Here is a 23,308-nt window from a genome sequence, read left to right on the forward strand (position 1 = left end):
GAGAGCAGACTGGGGAAGAGAGCACAACATCAGCATCTTGTTAATCAGACACGGCTTGTTGTCCCTTTCTCCTTACTCAGTTACAGCGGTACATATTGGGAATAACCAGCAATCCTGAGGAATTTTTTCCTGCAGCAAGTTATTTTCCTATCATGCTCCATCTGTCATTTTATTACTTATTCAAACACCAATAGCAATACAGTACAGCACCTTGCAATTACTCCCCCTTATATTTATATACCTCAAAGTTCACCTCAACACCACCACATTCCTGAAACCAGTCTGTGTTCAGGAACACTGATGGCTCTCCAAGCCAGTGCCCACTTTGCCAGGAGTGGCCCTGCCTGCATCTGCTGCCTGGAAAGCCTGGGCAAAGCCTGGCACCCTCGGCATCACGAGGCTTCTGGCACGGAGGCCAAGCACACCCAAACACAGGGGAGAATTCAGCTCAGCATTGGTGTCACCACTGCCAGCACCAATCTGTCAAAAGCTTCATTCATTACGTGTGATTTCAGCTGGAATTGTCCCTCCAGGAGCAGCACTCAGTGGCCCAGCACTGGCCCAGCCGCGGCAGGCTCAGGGCAGGACGTGCCCAGGGAAGCTGCCCACAGGGGCTGTGGGGCAGAGGCACGGGCTGGGCGTGCTCCCCTCGGGCCAGCCCTGCTGGAAGTGGGCAAGGGCACCGGAAAGGCCCAAGGCCCAGCCAGTGCTGCTTCTGGACGTGCTGGGAGCGGCCAGGGAGGCAGCACCAAACGGAGGGATATGAAGGTCTCTCCCGGCCTGCACGAATCCGGGACTCGGGGATCGCCCCGGGCCAGGCGCAGCACCCGGCACTTGGCCTTGTGAGACCTCGTAAGGTTCTCGTTGTGCCCCTTCTCAAGCTTGCCCAGGTCCCTGTGCACGGCCAAATCCTGCCATGGTGCCCCTGCCACGCTCAGCTGCCCGTCCCCTGCAAACGTGCTGAGGGGGAGCTCGAGCCCCTGCCTGTGTCATTGGGGACGCCACTGAAGAGCCCCAGGGCCAAGGCAGAGCCCTGAGGGACACCCCTGGTCCCCGGCCTGCAGCTGCACATGGAGCCAATGCCCCCAAGTCCCTGGCTGCGGCCATCTGGCCAATGGCTCGTGCCCTGGGCAGCCCACCCGCCAAAGCCAGGGCTCTACAGTGTGGGGATTGGGCCGGTGAGTGGGACCGTGGCCAAAGCCTCGCAGAGGCCAAGGGCTACAAGTGCCCAAGTCCAGGGCCTGCTCAGTGCTACTTCCAGCAGGCTCGGCTGCTGGAGGGGCGCCGGCTACGGCCCTTTGTGACCCAGGCGCGTGGTGTCACAAAGGGCCCTTGGCCATGCGGAACATGGCGGTGCCCAGAGAGCCTTGTGACATCAGAGAGCCCCGCCCTGGCTGAGGGTAGCTAAGGGGCGCAGAACCTGGCAGTGCCCAGTCCGCTGAGAGCCCCTGTCGCAGAAGGAAGCAGCTCCCGCCATCCTTCTGTGCTACAGGACCTCTGAGATGGAAGAGGACAAGGCAAACCCCAGCTCCTCCCAGCCACCCACCCCTGTGCCCAGCGGGCCACAAGACCAGACCCTCAGCTGGCACTTGGTGGGGGCAGAGAGTGCCTCAGTCAGGCCCCAGAGAGACACTGAAGAGGAGCAGGGGCCCTTTGTCATCAGGGAGGCGGAGAGGAAACCTGCCGTGGATGAGGAGCCTTGCCAGGGGAGAGACACTCGACCCCAAGAGCTTTGCCTGTGCGAAGAGGCGACAGGCCGTGAGTTGTCCCAGTGGGTCCCAGCAGTGCCAGTGCAGGAAGTGTCCCTGTGCAGAATGTGGAGTCCCCAAGGGCTGAAGCCGTGGAAGATGGGCCTGAGCATGGAGTGGGGACATGGGGCACAGCAACTGCTCTACCGGTGGCAACAGAGAGTGGAAGTCCAGGAGCTGCCCCACGGGGAAGAAGAAGGGAACGACCCAAAGCTGTCCCAGCGAGGTGAAGGAGGTGCGAGCGGCCAGAAGAACCAGCCGTGTTCTCCTGCCCCCAGTGAGGAGGTGCCATCAGCAGGGCCATGGAGCCTGGTCCCTGCCGCACACAGCAGCTGGGAATACACCTGCATCTTCAGCTTCAGGGTCCCGCCCTCGCTGCCCAAGGCCGCCGCCTGGGACGGAGTCAGCGTGCTCGAGGTAGGCGAAGAAGGCAGGCGCCGAAGCCTGGCAGCTCTTGCGGCAGACGAGCTCCCGCCGCCCGTCCCTCGGGAGGCCTGGGCCGAGCGGCCGGCACGGGAGCCGCTCTGTGCCTCGCTTCCCCCCCTGCAAGGCCGAGCCGCCACGGGACCCGCAGCTTCTCCTGTGCTGGCCTGGCAGGAGCCGGGGCCTGCCCCGCAGAGCCCCCGCGGCCCCTCGGCTGCCCCCAGCAAGCGGCCCGGCCGCCTCAGGCGGGCGCTGCGGGCGCTGCGGGCGCTGTTCCGCTGCCGCTGCCTGGCGCCGCGGACGCTGGAGTAGCGCCCGCCCGGCCCGGGGCGGCCTCGGCCTGGACGGGCCCCGCAGCCTGAGCTGCCCCGGCTGCTTTGGGCCGTGCCGGGGCCGTCTCCGCGACGCCCAAAGTCACCGGCCTGGCCGCCCCCAAACAGCGCCCGTGGAGCGCGCTCGGTGCCGGCGCGCTCGGCGGGGAAGCCCAGGGAGTCACCGAGGTGCCAAAAGAGACCCTGCCGGGCACCCGGTGCCACTGGCACCCTGGCAGCGCCACCGCCGCCCCGAAACCACGTCCCCAAGGGCCACATCTGCACAGCTCCTGACCACTGCGGGGACAAGGACTCCACCACCGCCCTGGGCAACTTCTTCCAGTGCCTCACGCCTCTCCCAAGGAAAAGCTCTTTCAGATATTGAATCTGAACCTCCCCTGGTGGCATCAAAGGCTACGGACAAGACTTCAAGACTTGGACTCAACAAACGGAACTTGACTTTAAGAAAGAGTAGTAGTAAAAAAATAGAGAAAAAAATTTAAAAACCTCCTCATACAGGAGAAAAAAAAAAAGAATAGGAATAGGAATAGGAATAGGAATAGGAAGAAGAAGATTATGATGATGAAGAAATAGTAGTAGTAAAAAAAAAGAAAAAAAATTTAAAAACCTCCTCCTCCAGGAGAAAAAAAAAGAATAGGACTAGGACGAGGAATAGGAAGAAGAAGATTATGATGATGAAGAAATAGTAGTAGTAAAAAAAAAGAAAAAAAATTAAAAACCTCCTCCTACAGGAGAAAAAAAAAGAATAGGAATACAAATAGGAATAGGAAGAAGAAGATTATGACGATGAAGAAATAGTAGTAGTACACAGGAGGAAGAAGAAAAAGGAATAGAATAATAATAAAAATATTAAGTTGAATAAGAATAATAGGAGCATAGGAATAAGTAGAAGAAGAGGAAGAAGAAATAGTAGTAAACAGTAAGAATATGAAAAAGAAAAAAATAACCATAAGCATAACAAGTGAAGAAGATTAATTACAACAAGAAGACTATGATAAAGAAGAAGAAGAAATAGTAGTAGTGAATAAGAAGAAAAATTAAAATAGGAATAAAAAGAATAAGAGTAAGACAAAGAAGAAGCAAGAGTAGTAGTAGTAATTAAAAAGACAGCAAAGAAGAAAAGAAGAAGCAAGAGTAGTAGAAGTAATTGAAAAGAAGGCAAAGAAGAAGATGACTTAGATGAAGAAGAAGAAATAGGAAATAGTAGTAAGCAGAAGAAGAATATCAAATTAAAATACACATCCTCTAGAACGCCATCCCTCGTTCAATAAAATGCATGTCCAGTAAAATCCGTTTGTTGCCCTCATGTGGTCTCACTTGCACCTTCCCTGCGGCACAGGCGTCTCTCTCTCCCCCTCGGCATCCTAACCCACGGGCAGGGTCCCTTCCAGCCACAAGCATGCCGGGATTCTGTCAGCGACTCCCTTCCCTTCCCTCCTTCCCTCTGCTTCCCGCTGGAGAACGTGCAGCAAAGCAGCCTTTGCTGGCTGCTCTGGGAGCCCTCCCAGCTGCTGGACCTTGTCCCCCGGCCCTGCGCAGCTCCCTTGGGAGGCACGGCAGGAGCAGCAGCCTGGGAGCCTCGGGAATGCCCCTCTTGGCATCCATGGCACACACTGCAATGGGCTGCAGTTCCAGTTCCCAGCGAGGAAAAGATCTTCCTGCCCTTCAAGGCAAAGCTCTGAAAGGGCTGAAACCCAAGCGGAGCAAGATCTTACCGTGACATTTCACTGCCAGCCTCCGTAACTTCATCCAGGGCTCTTTTAGCTCCTGGATTGGGGAAAAAAAAACCATCAGGGCAGGCTCTTTGGCTGGGAGCTGCCCTGGGCAAAGGGAGACACTGGGAGGGAAAAAGAGCAGGCAAAGGAAGGCAGGAGAGAAAGGAGGACCCGGCCAAGAGCATCGCTCCGGATCTCTGAGGGAAGGGGAAACCTTTTGTTGTCTGGAAACCAACAAAAGCTCTGAGTATCTCTGCCAGGCCACTGAAGGCCTCTCCTGCCCCACTCTCCCTAAGCAAAGTGCCCCTCCTTGCCCATCCTCGCAGCACTGTCCTCATGCCCTTCTGCTCCTCGGGGATGATGGGGCAGAGGCTTTGTTCCAGGGCATCCTGCAAGCAGCAGGCAGGACAGTTCCACCGGCATGGGAAGCCAGCTCAGGGCTGCGGGACTCAGAAAATCTAAACACCAACACAACACCAGCAGGGCACATTTAATCACTTCTGCCACAAAAGGCAGCACTGAAAATGATGCGTAATGAGAGCCTCCTAATCACCCCAATCCCTTCTCCATTTTAAACCTTCTCCAAAAGAACCAAAATAGCTCTTAAGATTCCTTCATCTTTGTCAGTCCCACATCTTTTGAGAGCAGACTGGGGAAGAGAGCACAACATCAGCATCTTGTTAATCAGACACGGCTTGTTGTCCCTTTCTCCTTACTCAGTTACAGCGGTACATATTGGGAATAACCAGCAATCCTGAGGAATTTTTTCCTGCAGCAAGTTATTTTCCTATCATGCTCCATCTGTCATTTTATTACTTATTCAAACACCAATAGCAATACAGTACAGCACCTTGCAATTACTCCCCCTTATATTTATATACCTCAAAGTTCACCTCAACACCACCACATTCCTGAAACCAGTCTGTGTTCAGGAACACTGATGGCTCTCCAAGCCAGTGCCCACTTTGCCAGGAGTGGCCCTGCCTGCATCTGCTGCCTGGAAAGCCTGGGCAAAGCCTGGCACCCTCGGCATCACGAGGCTTCTGGCACGGAGGCCAAGCACACCCAAACACAGGGGAGAATTCAGCTCAGCATTGGTGTCACCACTGCCAGCACCAATCTGTCAAAAGCTTCATTCATTACGTGTGATTTCAGCTGGAATTGTCCCTCCAGGAGCAGCACTCAGTGGCCCAGCACTAGCCCAGCCGCGGCAGGCTCAGGGCAGGACGTGCCCAGGGAAGCTGCCCACAGGGGCTGTGGGGCAGAGGCACGGGCTGGGCGTGCTCCCCTCGGGCCAGCCCTGCTGGAAGTGGGCAAGGGCACCGGAAAGGCCCAAGGCCCAGCCAGTGCTGCTTCTGGACGTGCTGGGAGCGGCCAGGGAGGCAGCACCAAACGGAGGGATATGAAGGTCTCTCCCGGCCTGCACGAATCCGGGACTCGGGGATCGCCCCGGGCCAGGCGCAGCACCCGGCACTTGGCCTTGTGAGACCTCGTAAGGTTCTCGTTGTGCCCCTTCTCAAGCTTGCCCAGGTCCCTGTGCACGGCCAAATCCTGCCATGGTGCCCCTGCCACGCTCAGCTGCCCGTCCCCTGCAAACGTGCTGAGGGGGAGCTCGAGCCCCTGCCTGTGTCATTGGGGACGCCACTGAAGAGCCCCAGGGCCAAGGCAGAGCCCTGAGGGACACCCCTGGTCCCCGGCCTGCAGCTGCACATGGAGCCAATGCCCCCAAGTCCCTGGCTGCGGCCATCTGGCCAATGGCTCGTGCCCTGGGCAGCCCACCCGCCAAAGCCAGGGCTCTACAGTGTGGGGATTGGGCCGGTGAGTGGGACCGTGGCCAAAGCCTCGCAGAGGCCAAGGGCTACAAGTGCCCAAGTCCAGGGCCTGCTCAGTGCTACTTCCAGCAGGCTCGGCTGCTGGAGGGGCGCCGGCTACGGCCCTTTGTGACCCAGGCGCGTGGTGTCACAAAGGGCCCTTGGCCATGCGGAACATGGCGGTGCCCAGAGAGCCTTGTGACATCAGAGAGCCCCGCCCTGGCTGAGGGTAGCTAAGGGGCGCAGAACCTGGCAGTGCCCAGTCCGCTGAGAGCCCCTGTCGCAGAAGGAAGCAGCTCCCGCCATCCTTCTGTGCTACAGGACCTCTGAGATGGAAGAGGACAAGGCAAACCCCAGCTCCTCCCAGCCACCCACCCCTGTGCCCAGCGGGCCACAAGACCAGACCCTCAGCTGGCACTTGGTGGGGGCAGAGAGTGCCTCAGTCAGGCCCCAGAGAGACACTGAAGAGGAGCAGGGGCCCTTTGTCATCAGGGAGGCGGAGAGGAAACCTGCCGTGGATGAGGAGCCTTGCCAGGGGAGAGACACTCGACCCCAAGAGCTTTGCCTGTGCGAAGAGGCGACAGGCCGTGAGTTGTCCCAGTGGGTCCCAGCAGTGCCAGTGCAGGAAGTGTCCCTGTGCAGAATGTGGAGTCCCCAAGGGCTGAAGCCGTGGAAGATGGGCCTGAGCATGGAGTGGGGACATGGGGCACAGCAACTGCTCTACCGGTGGCAACAGAGAGTGGAAGTCCAGGAGCTGCCCCACGGGGAAGAAGAAGGGAACGACCCAAAGCTGTCCCAGCGAGGTGAAGGAGGTGCGAGCGGCCAGAAGAACCAGCCGTGTTCTCCTGCCCCCAGTGAGGAGGTGCCATCAGCAGGGCCATGGAGCCTGGTCCCTGCCGCACACAGCAGCTGGGAATACACCTGCATCTTCAGCTTCAGGGTCCCACCCTCGCTGCCCAAGGCCGCCGCCTGGGACGGAGTCAGCGTGCTCGAGGTAGGCGAAGAAGGCAGGCGCCGAAGCCTGGCAGCTCTTGCGGCAGACGAGCTCCCGCCGCCCGTCCCTCGGGAGGCCTGGGCCGAGCGGCCGGCACGGGAGCCGCTCTGTGCCTCGCTTCCCCCCCTGCAAGGCCGAGCCGCCACGGGACCCGCAGCTTCTCCTGTGCTGGCCTGGCAGGAGCCGGGGCCTGCCCCGCAGAGCCCCCGCGGCCCCTCGGCTGCCCCCAGCAAGCGGCCCGGCCGCCTCAGGCGGGCGCTGCGGGCGCTGCGGGCGCTGTTCCGCTGCCGCTGCCTGGCGCCGCGGACGCTGGAGTAGCGCCCGCCCGGCCCGGGGCGGCCTCGGCCTGGACGGGCCCCGCAGCCTGAGCTGCCCCGGCTGCTTTGGGCCGTGCCGGGGCCGTCTCCGCGACGCCCAAAGTCACCGGCCTGGCCGCCCCCAAACAGCGCCCGTGGAGCGCGCTCGGTGCCGGCGCGCTCGGCGGGGAAGCCCAGGGAGTCACCGAGGTGCCAAAAGAGACCCTGCCGGGCACCCGGTGCCACTGGCACCCTGGCAGCGCCACCGCCGCCCCGAAACCACGTCCCCAAGGGCCACATCTGCACAGCTCCTGACCACTGCGGGGACAAGGACTCCACCACCGCCCTGGGCAACTTCTTCCAGTGCCTCACGCCTCTCCCAAGGAAAAGCTCTTTCAGATATTGAATCTGAACCTCCCCTGGTGGCATCAAAGGCTATGGACAAGACTTCAAGACTTGGACTCAACAAACGGAACTTGACTTTAAGAAAGAGTAGTAGTAAAAAAATAGAGAAAAAAATTTAAAAACCTCCTCATACAGGAGAAAAAAAAAAAAGAATAGGAATAGGAATAGGAATAGGAATAGGAAGAAGAAGATTATGATGATGAAGAAATAGTAGTAGTAAAAAAAAAGAAAAAAAATTTAAAAACCTCCTCCTCCAGGAGAAAAAAAAAGAATAGGACTAGGACGAGGAATAGGAAGAAGAAGATTATGATGATGAAGAAATAGTAGTAGTAAAAAAGAAAAAAAATTAAAAACCTCCTCCTACAGGAGAAAAAAAAAGAATAGGAATACAAATAGGAATAGGAAGAAGAAGATTATGACGATGAAGAAATAGTAGTAGTACACAGGAGGAAGAAGAAAAAGGAATAGAATAATAATAAAAATATTAAGTTGAATAAGAATAATAGGAGCATAGGAATAAGTAGAAGAAGAGGAAGAAGAAATAGTAGTAAACAGTAAGAATATGAAAAAGAAAAAAATAACCATAAGCATAACAAGTGAAGAAGATTAATTACAACAAGAAGACTATGATAAAGAAGAAGAAGAAATAGTAGTAGTGAATAAGAAGAAAAATTAAAATAGGAATAAAAAGAATAAGAGTAAGACAAAGAAGAAGCAAGAGTAGTAGTAGTAATTAAAAAGACAGCAAAGAAGAAAAGAAGAAGCAAGAGTAGTAGAAGTAATTGAAAAGAAGGCAAAGAAGAAGATGACTTAGATGAAGAAGAAGAAATAGGAAATAGTAGTAAGCAGAAGAAGAATATCAAATTAAAATACACATCCTCTAGAACGCCATCCCTCGTTCAATAAAATGCATGTCCAGTAAAATCCGTTTGTTGCCCTCATGTGGTCTCACTTGCACCTTCCCTGCGGCACAGGCGTCTCTCTCTCCCCCTCGGCATCCTAACCCACGGGCAGGGTCCCTTCCAGCCACAAGCATGCCGGGATTCTGTCAGCGACTCCCTTCCCTTCCCTCCTTCCCTCTGCTTCCCGCTGGAGAACGTGCAGCAAAGCAGCCTTTGCTGGCTGCTCTGGGAGCCCTCCCAGCTGCTGGACCTTGTCCCCCGGCCCTGCGCAGCTCCCTTGGGAGGCACGGCAGGAGCAGCAGCCTGGGAGCCTCGGGAATGCCCCTCTTGGCATCCATGGCACACACTGCAATGGGCTGCAGTTCCAGTTCCCAGCGAGGAAAAGATCTTCCTGCCCTTCAAGGCAAAGCTCTGAAAGGGCTGAAACCCAAGCGGAGCAAGATCTTACCGTGACATTTCACTGCCAGCCTCCGTAACTTCATCCAGGGCTCTTTTAGCTCCTGGATTGGGGAAAAAAAAACCATCAGGGCAGGCTCTTTGGCTGGGAGCTGCCCTGGGCAAAGGGAGACACTGGGAGGGAAAAAGAGCAGGCAAAGGAAGGCAGGAGAGAAAGGAGGACCCGGCCAAGAGCATCGCTCCGGATCTCTGAGGGAAGGGGAAACCTTTTGTTGTCTGGAAACCAACAAAAGCTCTGAGTATCTCTGCCAGGCCACTGAAGGCCTCTCCTGCCCCACTCTCCCTAAGCAAAGTGCCCCTCCTTGCCCATCCTCGCAGCACTGTCCTCATGCCCTTCTGCTCCTCGGGGATGATGGGGCAGAGGCTTTGTTCCAGGGCATCCTGCAAGCAGCAGGCAGGACAGTTCCACCGGCATGGGAAGCCAGCTCAGGGCTGCGGGACTCAGAAAATCTAAACACCAACACAACACCAGCAGGGCACATTTAATCACTTCTGCCACAAAAGGCAGCACTGAAAATGATGCGTAATGAGAGCCTCCTAATCACCCCAATCCCTTCTCCATTTTAAACCTTCTCCAAAAGAACCAAAATAGCTCTTAAGATTCCTTCATCTTTGTCAGTCCCACATCTTTTGAGAGCAGACTGGGGAAGAGAGCACAACATCAGCATCTTGTTAATCAGACACGGCTTGTTGTCCCTTTCTCCTTACTCAGTTACAGCGGTACATATTGGGAATAACCAGCAATCCTGAGGAATTTTTTCCTGCAGCAAGTTATTTTCCTATCATGCTCCATCTGTCATTTTATTACTTATTCAAACACCAATAGCAATACAGTACAGCACCTTGCAATTACTCCCCCTTATATTTATATACCTCAAAGTTCACCTCAACACCACCACATTCCTGAAACCAGTCTGTGTTCAGGAACACTGATGGCTCTCCAAGCCAGTGCCCACTTTGCCAGGAGTGGCCCTGCCTGCATCTGCTGCCTGGAAAGCCTGGGCAAAGCCTGGCACCCTCGGCATCACGAGGCTTCTGGCACGGAGGCCAAGCACACCCAAACACAGGGGAGAATTCAGCTCAGCATTGGTGTCACCACTGCCAGCACCAATCTGTCAAAAGCTTCATTCATTACGTGTGATTTCAGCTGGAATTGTCCCTCCAGGAGCAGCACTCAGTGGCCCAGCACTGGCCCAGCCGCGGCAGGCTCAGGGCAGGACGTGCCCAGGGAAGCTGCCCACAGGGGCTGTGGGGCAGAGGCACGGGCTGGGCGTGCTCCCCTCGGGCCAGCCCTGCTGGAAGTGGGCAAGGGCACCGGAAAGGCCCAAGGCCCAGCCAGTGCTGCTTCTGGACGTGCTGGGAGCGGCCAGGGAGGCAGCACCAAACGGAGGGATATGAAGGTCTCTCCCGGCCTGCACGAATCCGGGACTCGGGGATCGCCCCGGGCCAGGCGCAGCACCCGGCACTTGGCCTTGTGAGACCTCGTAAGGTTCTCGTTGTGCCCCTTCTCAAGCTTGCCCAGGTCCCTGTGCACGGCCAAATCCTGCCATGGTGCCCCTGCCACGCTCAGCTGCCCGTCCCCTGCAAACGTGCTGAGGGGGAGCTCGAGCCCCTGCCTGTGTCATTGGGGACGCCACTGAAGAGCCCCAGGGCCAAGGCAGAGCCCTGAGGGACACCCCTGGTCCCCGGCCTGCAGCTGCACATGGAGCCAATGCCCCCAAGTCCCTGGCTGCGGCCATCTGGCCAATGGCTCGTGCCCTGGGCAGCCCACCCGCCAAAGCCAGGGCTCTACAGTGTGGGGATTGGGCCGGTGAGTGGGACCGTGGCCAAAGCCTCGCAGAGGCCAAGGGCTACAAGTGCCCAAGTCCAGGGCCTGCTCAGTGCTACTTCCAGCAGGCTCGGCTGCTGGAGGGGCGCCGGCTACGGCCCTTTGTGACCCAGGCGCGTGGTGTCACAAAGGGCCCTTGGCCATGCGGAACATGGCGGTGCCCAGAGAGCCTTGTGACATCAGAGAGCCCCGCCCTGGCTGAGGGTAGCTAAGGGGCGCAGAACCTGGCAGTGCCCAGTCCGCTGAGAGCCCCTGTCGCAGAAGGAAGCAGCTCCCGCCATCCTTCTGTGCTACAGGACCTCTGAGATGGAAGAGGACAAGGCAAACCCCAGCTCCTCCCAGCCACCCACCCCTGTGCCCAGCGGGCCACAAGACCAGACCCTCAGCTGGCACTTGGTGGGGGCAGAGAGTGCCTCAGTCAGGCCCCAGAGAGACACTGAAGAGGAGCAGGGGCCCTTTGTCATCAGGGAGGCGGAGAGGAAACCTGCCGTGGATGAGGAGCCTTGCCAGGGGAGAGACACTCGACCCCAAGAGCTTTGCCTGTGCGAAGAGGCGACAGGCCGTGAGTTGTCCCAGTGGGTCCCAGCAGTGCCAGTGCAGGAAGTGTCCCTGTGCAGAATGTGGAGTCCCCAAGGGCTGAAGCCGTGGAAGATGGGCCTGAGCATGGAGTGGGGACATGGGGCACAGCAACTGCTCTACCGGTGGCAACAGAGAGTGGAAGTCCAGGAGCTGCCCCACGGGGAAGAAGAAGGGAACGACCCAAAGCTGTCCCAGCGAGGTGAAGGAGGTGCGAGCGGCCAGAAGAACCAGCCGTGTTCTCCTGCCCCCAGTGAGGAGGTGCCATCAGCAGGGCCATGGAGCCTGGTCCCTGCCGCACACAGCAGCTGGGAATACACCTGCATCTTCAGCTTCAGGGTCCCACCCTCGCTGCCCAAGGCCGCCGCCTGGGACGGAGTCAGCGTGCTCGAGGTAGGCGAAGAAGGCAGGCGCCGAAGCCTGGCAGCTCTTGCGGCAGACGAGCTCCCGCCGCCCGTCCCTCGGGAGGCCTGGGCCGAGCGGCCGGCACGGGAGCCGCTCTGTGCCTCGCTTCCCCCCCTGCAAGGCCGAGCCGCCACGGGACCCGCAGCTTCTCCTGTGCTGGCCTGGCAGGAGCCGGGGCCTGCCCCGCAGAGCCCCCGCGGCCCCTCGGCTGCCCCCAGCAAGCGGCCCGGCCGCCTCAGGCGGGCGCTGCGGGCGCTGCGGGCGCTGTTCCGCTGCCGCTGCCTGGCGCCGCGGACGCTGGAGTAGCGCCCGCCCGGCCCGGGGCGGCCTCGGCCTGGACGGGCCCCGCAGCCTGAGCTGCCCCGGCTGCTTTGGGCCGTGCCGGGGCCGTCTCCGCGACGCCCAAAGTCACCGGCCTGGCCGCCCCCAAACAGCGCCCGTGGAGCGCGCTCGGTGCCGGCGCGCTCGGCGGGGAAGCCCAGGGAGTCACCGAGGTGCCAAAAGAGACCCTGCCGGGCACCCGGTGCCACTGGCACCCTGGCAGCGCCACCGCCGCCCCGAAACCACGTCCCCAAGGGCCACATCTGCACAGCTCCTGACCACTGCGGGGACAAGGACTCCACCACCGCCCTGGGCAACTTCTTCCAGTGCCTCACGCCTCTCCCAAGGAAAAGCTCTTTCAGATATTGAATCTGAACCTCCCCTGGTGGCATCAAAGGCTACGGACAAGACTTCAAGACTTGGACTCAACAAACGGAACTTGACTTTAAGAAAGAGTAGTAGTAAAAAAATAGAGAAAAAAATTTAAAAACCTCCTCATACAGGAGAAAAAAAAAAAGAATAGGAATAGGAATAGGAATAGGAATAGGAAGAAGAAGATTATGATGATGAAGAAATAGTAGTAGTAAAAAAAAAGAAAAAAAATTTAAAAACCTCCTCCTCCAGGAGAAAAAAAAAGAATAGGACTAGGACGAGGAATAGGAAGAAGAAGATTATGATGATGAAGAAATAGTAGTAGTAAAAAAAAAGAAAAAAAATTAAAAACCTCCTCCTACAGGAGAAAAAAAAAGAATAGGAATACAAATAGGAATAGGAAGAAGAAGATTATGACGATGAAGAAATAGTAGTAGTACACAGGAGGAAGAAGAAAAAGGAATAGAATAATAATAAAAATATTAAGTTGAATAAGAATAATAGGAGCATAGGAATAAGTAGAAGAAGAGGAAGAAGAAATAGTAGTAAACAGTAAGAATATGAAAAAGAAAAAAATAACCATAAGCATAACAAGTGAAGAAGATTAATTACAACAAGAAGACTATGATAAAGAAGAAGAAGAAATAGTAGTAGTGAATAAGAAGAAAAATTAAAATAGGAATAAAAAGAATAAGAGTAAGACAAAGAAGAAGCAAGAGTAGTAGTAGTAATTAAAAAGACAGCAAAGAAGAAAAGAAGAAGCAAGAGTAGTAGAAGTAATTGAAAAGAAGGCAAAGAAGAAGATGACTTAGATGAAGAAGAAGAAATAGGAAATAGTAGTAAGCAGAAGAAGAATATCAAATTAAAATACACATCCTCTAGAACGCCATCCCTCGTTCAATAAAATGCATGTCCAGTAAAATCCGTTTGTTGCCCTCATGTGGTCTCACTTGCACCTTCCCTGCGGCACAGGCGTCTCTCTCTCCCCCTCGGCATCCTAACCCACGGGCAGGGTCCCTTCCAGCCACAAGCATGCCGGGATTCTGTCAGCGACTCCCTTCCCTTCCCTCCTTCCCTCTGCTTCCCGCTGGAGAACGTGCAGCAAAGCAGCCTTTGCTGGCTGCTCTGGGAGCCCTCCCAGCTGCTGGACCTTGTCCCCCGGCCCTGCGCAGCTCCCTTGGGAGGCACGGCAGGAGCAGCAGCCTGGGAGCCTCGGGAATGCCCCTCTTGGCATCCATGGCACACACTGCAATGGGCTGCAGTTCCAGTTCCCAGCGAGGAAAAGATCTTCCTGCCCTTCAAGGCAAAGCTCTGAAAGGGCTGAAACCCAAGCGGAGCAAGATCTTACCGTGACATTTCACTGCCAGCCTCCGTAACTTCATCCAGGGCTCTTTTAGCTCCTGGATTGGGGAAAAAAAAACCATCAGGGCAGGCTCTTTGGCTGGGAGCTGCCCTGGGCAAAGGGAGACACTGGGAGGGAAAAAGAGCAGGCAAAGGAAGGCAGGAGAGAAAGGAGGACCCGGCCAAGAGCATCGCTCCGGATCTCTGAGGGAAGGGGAAACCTTTTGTTGTCTGGAAACCAACAAAAGCTCTGAGTATCTCTGCCAGGCCACTGAAGGCCTCTCCTGCCCCACTCTCCCTAAGCAAAGTGCCCCTCCTTGCCCATCCTCGCAGCACTGTCCTCATGCCCTTCTGCTCCTCGGGGATGATGGGGCAGAGGCTTTGTTCCAGGGCATCCTGCAAGCAGCAGGCAGGACAGTTCCACCGGCATGGGAAGCCAGCTCAGGGCTGCGGGACTCAGAAAATCTAAACACCAACACAACACCAGCAGGGCACATTTAATCACTTCTGCCACAAAAGGCAGCACTGAAAATGATGCGTAATGAGAGCCTCCTAATCACCCCAATCCCTTCTCCATTTTAAACCTTCTCCAAAAGAACCAAAATAGCTCTTAAGATTCCTTCATCTTTGTCAGTCCCACATCTTTTGAGAGCAGACTGGGGAAGAGAGCACAACATCAGCATCTTGTTAATCAGACACGGCTTGTTGTCCCTTTCTCCTTACTCAGTTACAGCGGTACATATTGGGAATAACCAGCAATCCTGAGGAATTTTTTCCTGCAGCAAGTTATTTTCCTATCATGCTCCATCTGTCATTTTATTACTTATTCAAACACCAATAGCAATACAGTACAGCACCTTGCAATTACTCCCCCTTATATTTATATACCTCAAAGTTCACCTCAACACCACCACATTCCTGAAACCAGTCTGTGTTCAGGAACACTGATGGCTCTCCAAGCCAGTGCCCACTTTGCCAGGAGTGGCCCTGCCTGCATCTGCTGCCTGGAAAGCCTGGGCAAAGCCTGGCACCCTCGGCATCACGAGGCTTCTGGCACGGAGGCCAAGCACACCCAAACACAGGGGAGAATTCAGCTCAGCATTGGTGTCACCACTGCCAGCACCAATCTGTCAAAAGCTTCATTCATTACGTGTGATTTCAGCTGGAATTGTCCCTCCAGGAGCAGCACTCAGTGGCCCAGCACTGGCCCAGCCGCGGCAGGCTCAGGGCAGGACGTGCCCAGGGAAGCTGCCCACAGGGGCTGTGGGGCAGAGGCACGGGCTGGGCGTGCTCCCCTCGGGCCAGCCCTGCTGGAAGTGGGCAAGGGCACCGGAAAGGCCCAAGGCCCAGCCAGTGCTGCTTCTGGACGTGCTGGGAGCGGCCAGGGAGGCAGCACCAAACGGAGGGATATGAAGGTCTCTCCCGGCCTGCACGAATCCGGGACTCGGGGATCGCCCCGGGCCAGGCGCAGCACCCGGCACTTGGCCTTGTGAGACCTCGTAAGGTTCTCGTTGTGCCCCTTCTCAAGCTTGCCCAGGTCCCTGTGCACGGCCAAATCCTGCCATGGTGCCCCTGCCACGCTCAGCTGCCCGTCCCCTGCAAACGTGCTGAGGGGGAGCTCGAGCCCCTGCCTGTGTCATTGGGGACGCCACTGAAGAGCCCCAGGGCCAAGGCAGAGCCCTGAGGGACACCCCTGGTCCCCGGCCTGCAGCTGCACATGGAGCCAATGCCCCCAAGTCCCTGGCTGCGGCCATCTGGCCAATGGCTCGTGCCCTGGGCAGCCCACCCGCCAAAGCCAGGGCTCTACAGTGTGGGGATTGGGCCGGTGAGTGGGACCGTGGCCAAAGCCTCGCAGAGGCCAAGGGCTACAAGTGCCCAAGTCCAGGGCCTGCTCAGTGCTACTTCCAGCAGGCTCGGCTGCTGGAGGGGCGCCGGCTACGGCCCTTTGTGACCCAGGCGCGTGGTGTCACAAAGGGCCCTTGGCCATGCGGAACATGGCGGTGCCCAGAGAGCCTTGTGACATCAGAGAGCCCCGCCCTGGCTGAGGGTAGCTAAGGGGCGCAGAACCTGGCAGTGCCCAGTCCGCTGAGAGCCCCTGTCGCAGAAGGAAGCAGCTCCCGCCATCCTTCTGTGCTACAGGACCTCTGAGATGGAAGAGGACAAGGCAAACCCCAGCTCCTCCCAGCCACCCACCCCTGTGCCCAGCGGGCCACAAGACCAGACCCTCAGCTGGCACTTGGTGGGGGCAGAGAGTGCCTCAGTCAGGCCCCAGAGAGACACTGAAGAGGAGCAGGGGCCCTTTGTCATCAGGGAGGCGGAGAGGAAACCTGCCGTGGATGAGGAGCCTTGCCAGGGGAGAGACACTCGACCCCAAGAGCTTTGCCTGTGCGAAGAGGCGACAGGCCGTGAGTTGTCCCAGTGGGTCCCAGCAGTGCCAGTGCAGGAAGTGTCCCTGTGCAGAATGTGGAGTCCCCAAGGGCTGAAGCCGTGGAAGATGGGCCTGAGCATGGAGTGGGGACATGGGGCACAGCAACTGCTCTACCGGTGGCAACAGAGAGTGGAAGTCCAGGAGCTGCCCCACGGGGAAGAAGAAGGGAACGACCCAAAGCTGTCCCAGCGAGGTGAAGGAGGTGCGAGCGGCCAGAAGAACCAGCCGTGTTCTCCTGCCCCCAGTGAGGAGGTGCCATCAGCAGGGCCATGGAGCCTGGTCCCTGCCGCACACAGCAGCTGGGAATACACCTGCATCTTCAGCTTCAGGGTCCCACCCTCGCTGCCCAAGGCCGCCGCCTGGGACGGAGTCAGCGTGCTCGAGGTAGGCGAAGAAGGCAGGCGCCGAAGCCTGGCAGCTCTTGCGGCAGACGAGCTCCCGCCGCCCGTCCCTCGGGAGGCCTGGGCCGAGCGGCCGGCACGGGAGCCGCTCTGTGCCTCGCTTCCCCCCCTGCAAGGCCGAGCCGCCACGGGACCCGCAGCTTCTCCTGTGCTGGCCTGGCAGGAGCCGGGGCCTGCCCCGCAGAGCCCCCGCGGCCCCTCGGCTGCCCCCAGCAAGCGGCCCGGCCGCCTCAGGCGGGCGCTGCGGGCGCTGCGGGCGCTGTTCCGCTGCCGCTGCCTGGCGCCGCGGACGCTGGAGTAGCGCCCGCCCGGCCCGGGGCGGCCTCGGCCTGGACGGGCCCCGCAGCCTGAGCTGCCCCGGCTGCTTTGGGCCGTGCCGGGGCCGTCTCCGCGACGCCCAAAGTCACCGGCCTGGCCGCCCCCAAACAGCGCCCGTGGAGCGCGCTCGGTGCCGGCGCGCTCGGCGGGGAAGCCCAGGGAGTCACCGAGGTGCCAAAAGAGACCCTGCCGGGCACCCGGTGCCACTGGCACCCTGGCAGCGCCACCGCCGCCCCGAAACCACGTCCCCAAGGGCCACATCTGCACAGCTCCTGACCACTGCGGGGACAAGGACTCCACCACCGCCCTGGGCAACTTCTTCCAGTGCCTCACGCCTCTCCCAAGGAAAAGCTCTTTCAGATATTGAATCTGAACCTCCCCTGGTGGCATCAAAGGCTATGGACAAGACTTCAAGACTTGGACTCAACAAACGGAACTTGACTTTAAGAAAGAGTAGTAGTAAAAAAATAGAGAAAAAAATTTAAAAACCTCCTCATACAGGAGAAAAAAAAAAAAGAATAGGAATAGGAATAGGAATAGGAATAGGAAGAAGAAGATTATGATGATGAAGAAATAGTAGTAGTAAAAAAAAAGAAAAAAAATTTAAAAACCTCCTCCTCCAGGAGAAAAAAAAAGAATAGGACTAGGACGAGGAATAGGAAGAAGAAGATTATGATGATGAAGAAATAGTAGTAGTAAAAAAGAAAAAAAATTAAAAACCTCCTCCTACAGGAGAAAAAAAAAGAATAGGAATACAAATAGGAATAGGAAGAAGAAGATTATGACGATGAAGAAATAGTAGTAGTACACAGGAGGAAGAAGAAAAAGGAATAGAATAATAATAAAAATATTAAGTTGAATAAGAATAATAGGAGCATAGGAATAAGTAGAAGAAGAGGAAGAAGAAATAGTAGTAAACAGTAAGAATATGAAAAAGAAAAAAATAACCATAAGCATAACAAGTGAAGAAGATTAATTACAACAAGAAGACTATGATAAAGAAGAAGAAGAAATAGTAGTAGTGAATAAGAAGAAAAATTAAAATAGGAATAAAAAGAATAAGAGTAAGACAAAGAAGAAGCAAGAGTAGTAGTAGTAATTAAAAAGACAGCAAAGAAGAAAAGAAGAAGCAAGAGTAGTAGAAGTAATTGAAAAGAAGGCAAAGAAGAAGATGACTTAGATGAAGAAGAAGAAATAGGAAATAGTAGTAAGCAGAAGAAGAATATCAAATTAAAATACACATCCTCTAGAACGCCATCCCTCGTTCAATAAAATGCATGTCCAGTAAAATCCGTTTGTTGCCCTCATGTGGTCTCACTTGCACCTTCCCTGCGGCACAGGCGTCTCTCTCTCCCCCTCGGCATCCTAACCCACGGGCAGGGTCCCTTCCAGCCACAAGCATGCCGGGATTCTGTCAGCGACTCCCTTCCCTTCCCTCCTTCCCTCTGCTTCCCGCTGGAGAACGTGCAGCAAAGCAGCCTTTGCTGGCTGCTCTGGGAGCCCTCCCAGCTGCTGGACCTTGTCCCCCGGCCCTGCGCAGCTCCCTTGGGAGGCACGGCAGGAGCAGCAGCCTGGGAGCCTCGGGAATGCCCCTCTTGGCATCCATGGCACACACTGCAATGGGCTGCAGTTCCAGTTCCCAGCGAGGAAAAGATCTTCCTGCCCTTCAAGGCAAAGCTCTGAAAGGGCTGAAACCCAAGCGGAGCAAGATCTTACCGTGACATTTCACTGCCAGCCTCCGTAACTTCATCCAGGGCTCTTTTAGCTCCTGGATTGGGGAAAAAAAAACCATCAGGGCAGGCTCTTTGGCTGGGAGCTGCCCTGGGCAAAGGGAGACACTGGGAGGGAAAAAGAGCAGGCAAAGGAAGGCAGGAGAGAAAGGAGGACCCGGCCAAGAGCATCGCTCCGGATCTCTGAGGGAAGGGGAAACCTTTTGTTGTCTGGAAACCAACAAAAGCTCTGAGTATCTCTGCCAGGCCACTGAAGGCCTCTCCTGCCCCACTCTCCCTAAGCAAAGTGCCCCTCCTTGCCCATCCTCGCAGCACTGTCCTCATGCCCTTCTGCTCCTCGGGGATGATGGGGCAGAGGCTTTGTTCCAGGGCATCCTGCAAGCAGCAGGCAGGACAGTTCCACCGGCATGGGAAGCCAGCTCAGGGCTGCGGGACTCAGAAAATCTAAACACCAACACAACACCAGCAGGGCACATTTAATCACTTCTGCCACAAAAGGCAGCACTGAAAATGATGCGTAATGAGAGCCTCCTAATCACCCCAATCCCTTCTCCATTTTAAACCTTCTCCAAAAGAACCAAAATAGCTCTTAAGATTCCTTCATCTTTGTCAGTCCCACATCTTTTGAGAGCAGACTGGGGAAGAGAGCACAACATCAGCATCTTGTTAATCAGACACGGCTTGTTGTCCCTTTCTCCTTACTCAGTTACAGCGGTACATATTGGGAATAACCAGCAATCCTGAGGAATTTTTTCCTGCAGCAAGTTATTTTCCTATCATGCTCCATCTGTCATTTTATTACTTATTCAAACACCAATAGCAATACAGTACAGCACCTTGCAATTACTCCCCCTTATATTTATATACCTCAAAGTTCACCTCAACACCACCACATTCCTGAAACCAGTCTGTGTTCAGGAACACTGATGGCTCTCCAAGCCAGTGCCCACTTTGCCAGGAGTGGCCCTGCCTGCATCTGCTGCCTGGAAAGCCTGGGCAAAGCCTGGCACCCTCGGCATCACGAGGCTTCTGGCACGGAGGCCAAGCACACCCAAACACAGGGGAGAATTCAGCTCAGCATTGGTGTCACCACTGCCAGCACCAATCTGTCAAAAGCTTCATTCATTACGTGTGATTTCAGCTGGAATTGTCCCTCCAGGAGCAGCACTCAGTGGCCCAGCACTGGCCCAGCCGCGGCAGGCTCAGGGCAGGACGTGCCCAGGGAAGCTGCCCACAGGGGCTGTGGGGCAGAGGCACGGGCTGGGCGTGCTCCCCTCGGGCCAGCCCTGCTGGAAGTGGGCAAGGGCACCGGAAAGGCCCAAGGCCCAGCCAGTGCTGCTTCTGGACGTGCTGGGAGCGGCCAGGGAGGCAGCACCAAACGGAGGGATATGAAGGTCTCTCCCGGCCTGCACGAATCCGGGACTCGGGGATCGCCCCGGGCCAGGCGCAGCACCCGGCACTTGGCCTTGTGAGACCTCGTAAGGTTCTCGTTGTGCCCCTTCTCAAGCTTGCCCAGGTCCCTGTGCACGGCCAAATCCTGCCATGGTGCCCCTGCCACGCTCAGCTGCCCGTCCCCTGCAAACGTGCTGAGGGGGAGCTCGAGCCCCTGCCTGTGTCATTGGGGACGCCACTGAAGAGCCCCAGGGCCAAGGCAGAGCCCTGAGGGACACCCCTGGTCCCCGGCCTGCAGCTGCACATGGAGCCAATGCCCCCAAGTCCCTGGCTGCGGCCATCTGGCCAATGGCTCGTGCCCTGGGCAGCCCACCCGCCAAAGCCAGGGCTCTACAGTGTGGGGATTGGGCCGGTGAGTGGGACCGTGGCCAAAGCCTCGCAGAGGCCAAGGGCTACAAGTGCCCAAGTCCAGGGCCTGCTCAGTGCTACTTCCAGCAGGCTCGGCTGCTGGAGGGGCGCCGGCTACGGCCCTTTGTGACCCAGGCGCGTGGTGTCACAAAGGGCCCTTGGCCATGCGGAACATGGCGGTGCCCAGAGAGCCTTGTGACATCAGAGAGCCCCGCCCTGGCTGAGGGTAGCTAAGGGGCGCAGAACCTGGCAGTGCCCAGTCCGCTGAGAGCCCCTGTCGCAGAAGGAAGCAGCTCCCGCCATCCTTCTGTGCTACAGGACCTCTGAGATGGAAGAGGACAAGGCAAACCCCAGCTCCTCCCAGCCACCCACCCCTGTGCCCAGCGGGCCACAAGACCAGACCCTCAGCTGGCACTTGGTGGGGGCAGAGAGTGCCTCAGTCAGGCCCCAGAGAGACACTGAAGAGGAGCAGGGGCCCTTTGTCATCAGGGAGGCGGAGAGGAAACCTGCCGTGGATGAGGAGCCTTGCCAGGGGAGAGACACTCGACCCCAAGAGCTTTGCCTGTGCGAAGAGGCGACAGGCCGTGAGTTGTCCCAGTGGGTCCCAGCAGTGCCAGTGCAGGAAGTGTCCCTGTGCAGAATGTGGAGTCCCCAAGGGCTGAAGCCGTGGAAGATGGGCCTGAGCATGGAGTGGGGACATGGGGCACAGCAACTGCTCTACCGGTGGCAACAGAGAGTGGAAGTCCAGGAGCTGCCCCACGGGGAAGAAGAAGGGAACGACCCAAAGCTGTCCCAGCGAGGTGAAGGAGGTGCGAGCGGCCAGAAGAACCAGCCGTGTTCTCCTGCCCCCAGTGAGGAGGTGCCATCAGCAGGGCCATGGAGCCTGGTCCCTGCCGCACACAGCAGCTGGGAATACACCTGCATCTTCAGCTTCAGGGTCCCACCCTCGCTGCCCAAGGCCGCCGCCTGGGACGGAGTCAGCGTGCTCGAGGTAGGCGAAGAAGGCAGGCGCCGAAGCCTGGCAGCTCTTGCGGCAGACGAGCTCCCGCCGCCCGTCCCTCGGGAGGCCTGGGCCGAGCGGCCGGCACGGGAGCCGCTCTGTGCCTCGCTTCCCCCCCTGCAAGGCCGAGCCGCCACGGGACCCGCAGCTTCTCCTGTGCTGGCCTGGCAGGAGCCGGGGCCTGCCCCGCAGAGCCCCCGCGGCCCCTCGGCTGCCCCCAGCAAGCGGCCCGGCCGCCTCAGGCGGGCGCTGCGGGCGCTGCGGGCGCTGTTCCGCTGCCGCTGCCTGGCGCCGCGGACGCTGGAGTAGCGCCCGCCCGGCCCGGGGCGGCCTCGGCCTGGACGGGCCCCGCAGCCTGAGCTGCCCCGGCTGCTTTGGGCCGTGCCGGGGCCGTCTCCGCGACGCCCAAAGTCACCGGCCTGGCCGCCCCCAAACAGCGCCCGTGGAGCGCGCTCGGTGCCGGCGCGCTCGGCGGGGAAGCCCAGGGAGTCACCGAGGTGCCAAAAGAGACCCTGCCGGGCACCCGGTGCCACTGGCACCCTGGCAGCGCCACCGCCGCCCCGAAACCACGTCCCCAAGGGCCACATCTGCACAGCTCCTGACCACTGCGGGGACAAGGACTCCACCACCGCCCTGGGCAACTTCTTCCAGTGCCTCACGCCTCTCCCAAGGAAAAGCTCTTTCAGATATTGAATCTGAACCTCCCCTGGTGGCATCAAAGGCTACGGACAAGACTTCAAGACTTGGACTCAACAAACGGAACTTGACTTTAAGAAAGAGTAGTAGTAAAAAAATAGAGAAAAAAATTTAAAAACCTCCTCATACAGGAGAAAAAAAAAAAGAATAGGAATAGGAATAGGAATAGGAATAGGAAGAAGAAGATTATGATGATGAAGAAATAGTAGTAGTAAAAAAAAAGAAAAAAAATTTAAAAACCTCCTCCTCCAGGAGAAAAAAAAAGAATAGGACTAGGACGAGGAATAGGAAGAAGAAGATTATGATGATGAAGAAATAGTAGTAGTAAAAAAAAAGAAAAAAAATTAAAAACCTCCTCCTACAGGAGAAAAAAAAAGAATAGGAATACAAATAGGAATAGGAAGAAGAAGATTATGACGATGAAGAAATAGTAGTAGTACACAGGAGGAAGAAGAAAAAGGAATAGAATAATAATAAAAATATTAAGTTGAATAAGAATAATAGGAGCATAGGAATAAGTAGAAGAAGAGGAAGAAGAAATAGTAGTAAACAGTAAGAATATGAAAAAGAAAAAAATAACCATAAGCATAACAAGTGAAGAAGATTAATTACAACAAGAAGACTATGATAAAGAAGAAGAAGAAATAGTAGTAGTGAATAAGAAGAAAAATTAAAATAGGAATAAAAAGAATAAGAGTAAGACAAAGAAGAAGCAAGAGTAGTAGTAGTAATTAAAAAGACAGCAAAGAAGAAAAGAAGAAGCAAGAGTAGTAGAAGTAATTGAAAAGAAGGCAAAGAAGAAGATGACTTAGATGAAGAAGAAGAAATAGGAAATAGTAGTAAGCAGAAGAAGAATATCAAATTAAAATACACATCCTCTAGAACGCCATCCCTCGTTCAATAAAATGCATGTCCAGTAAAATCCGTTTGTTGCCCTCATGTGGTCTCACTTGCACCTTCCCTGCGGCACAGGCGTCTCTCTCTCCCCCTCGGCATCCTAACCCACGGGC

This window comes from Coloeus monedula, assembly GCF_965178545.1.
Source record: "Coloeus monedula genome assembly, chromosome: 18".
NCBI classification, from domain to species: Eukaryota; Metazoa; Chordata; class Aves; order Passeriformes; family Corvidae; genus Coloeus; species Coloeus monedula.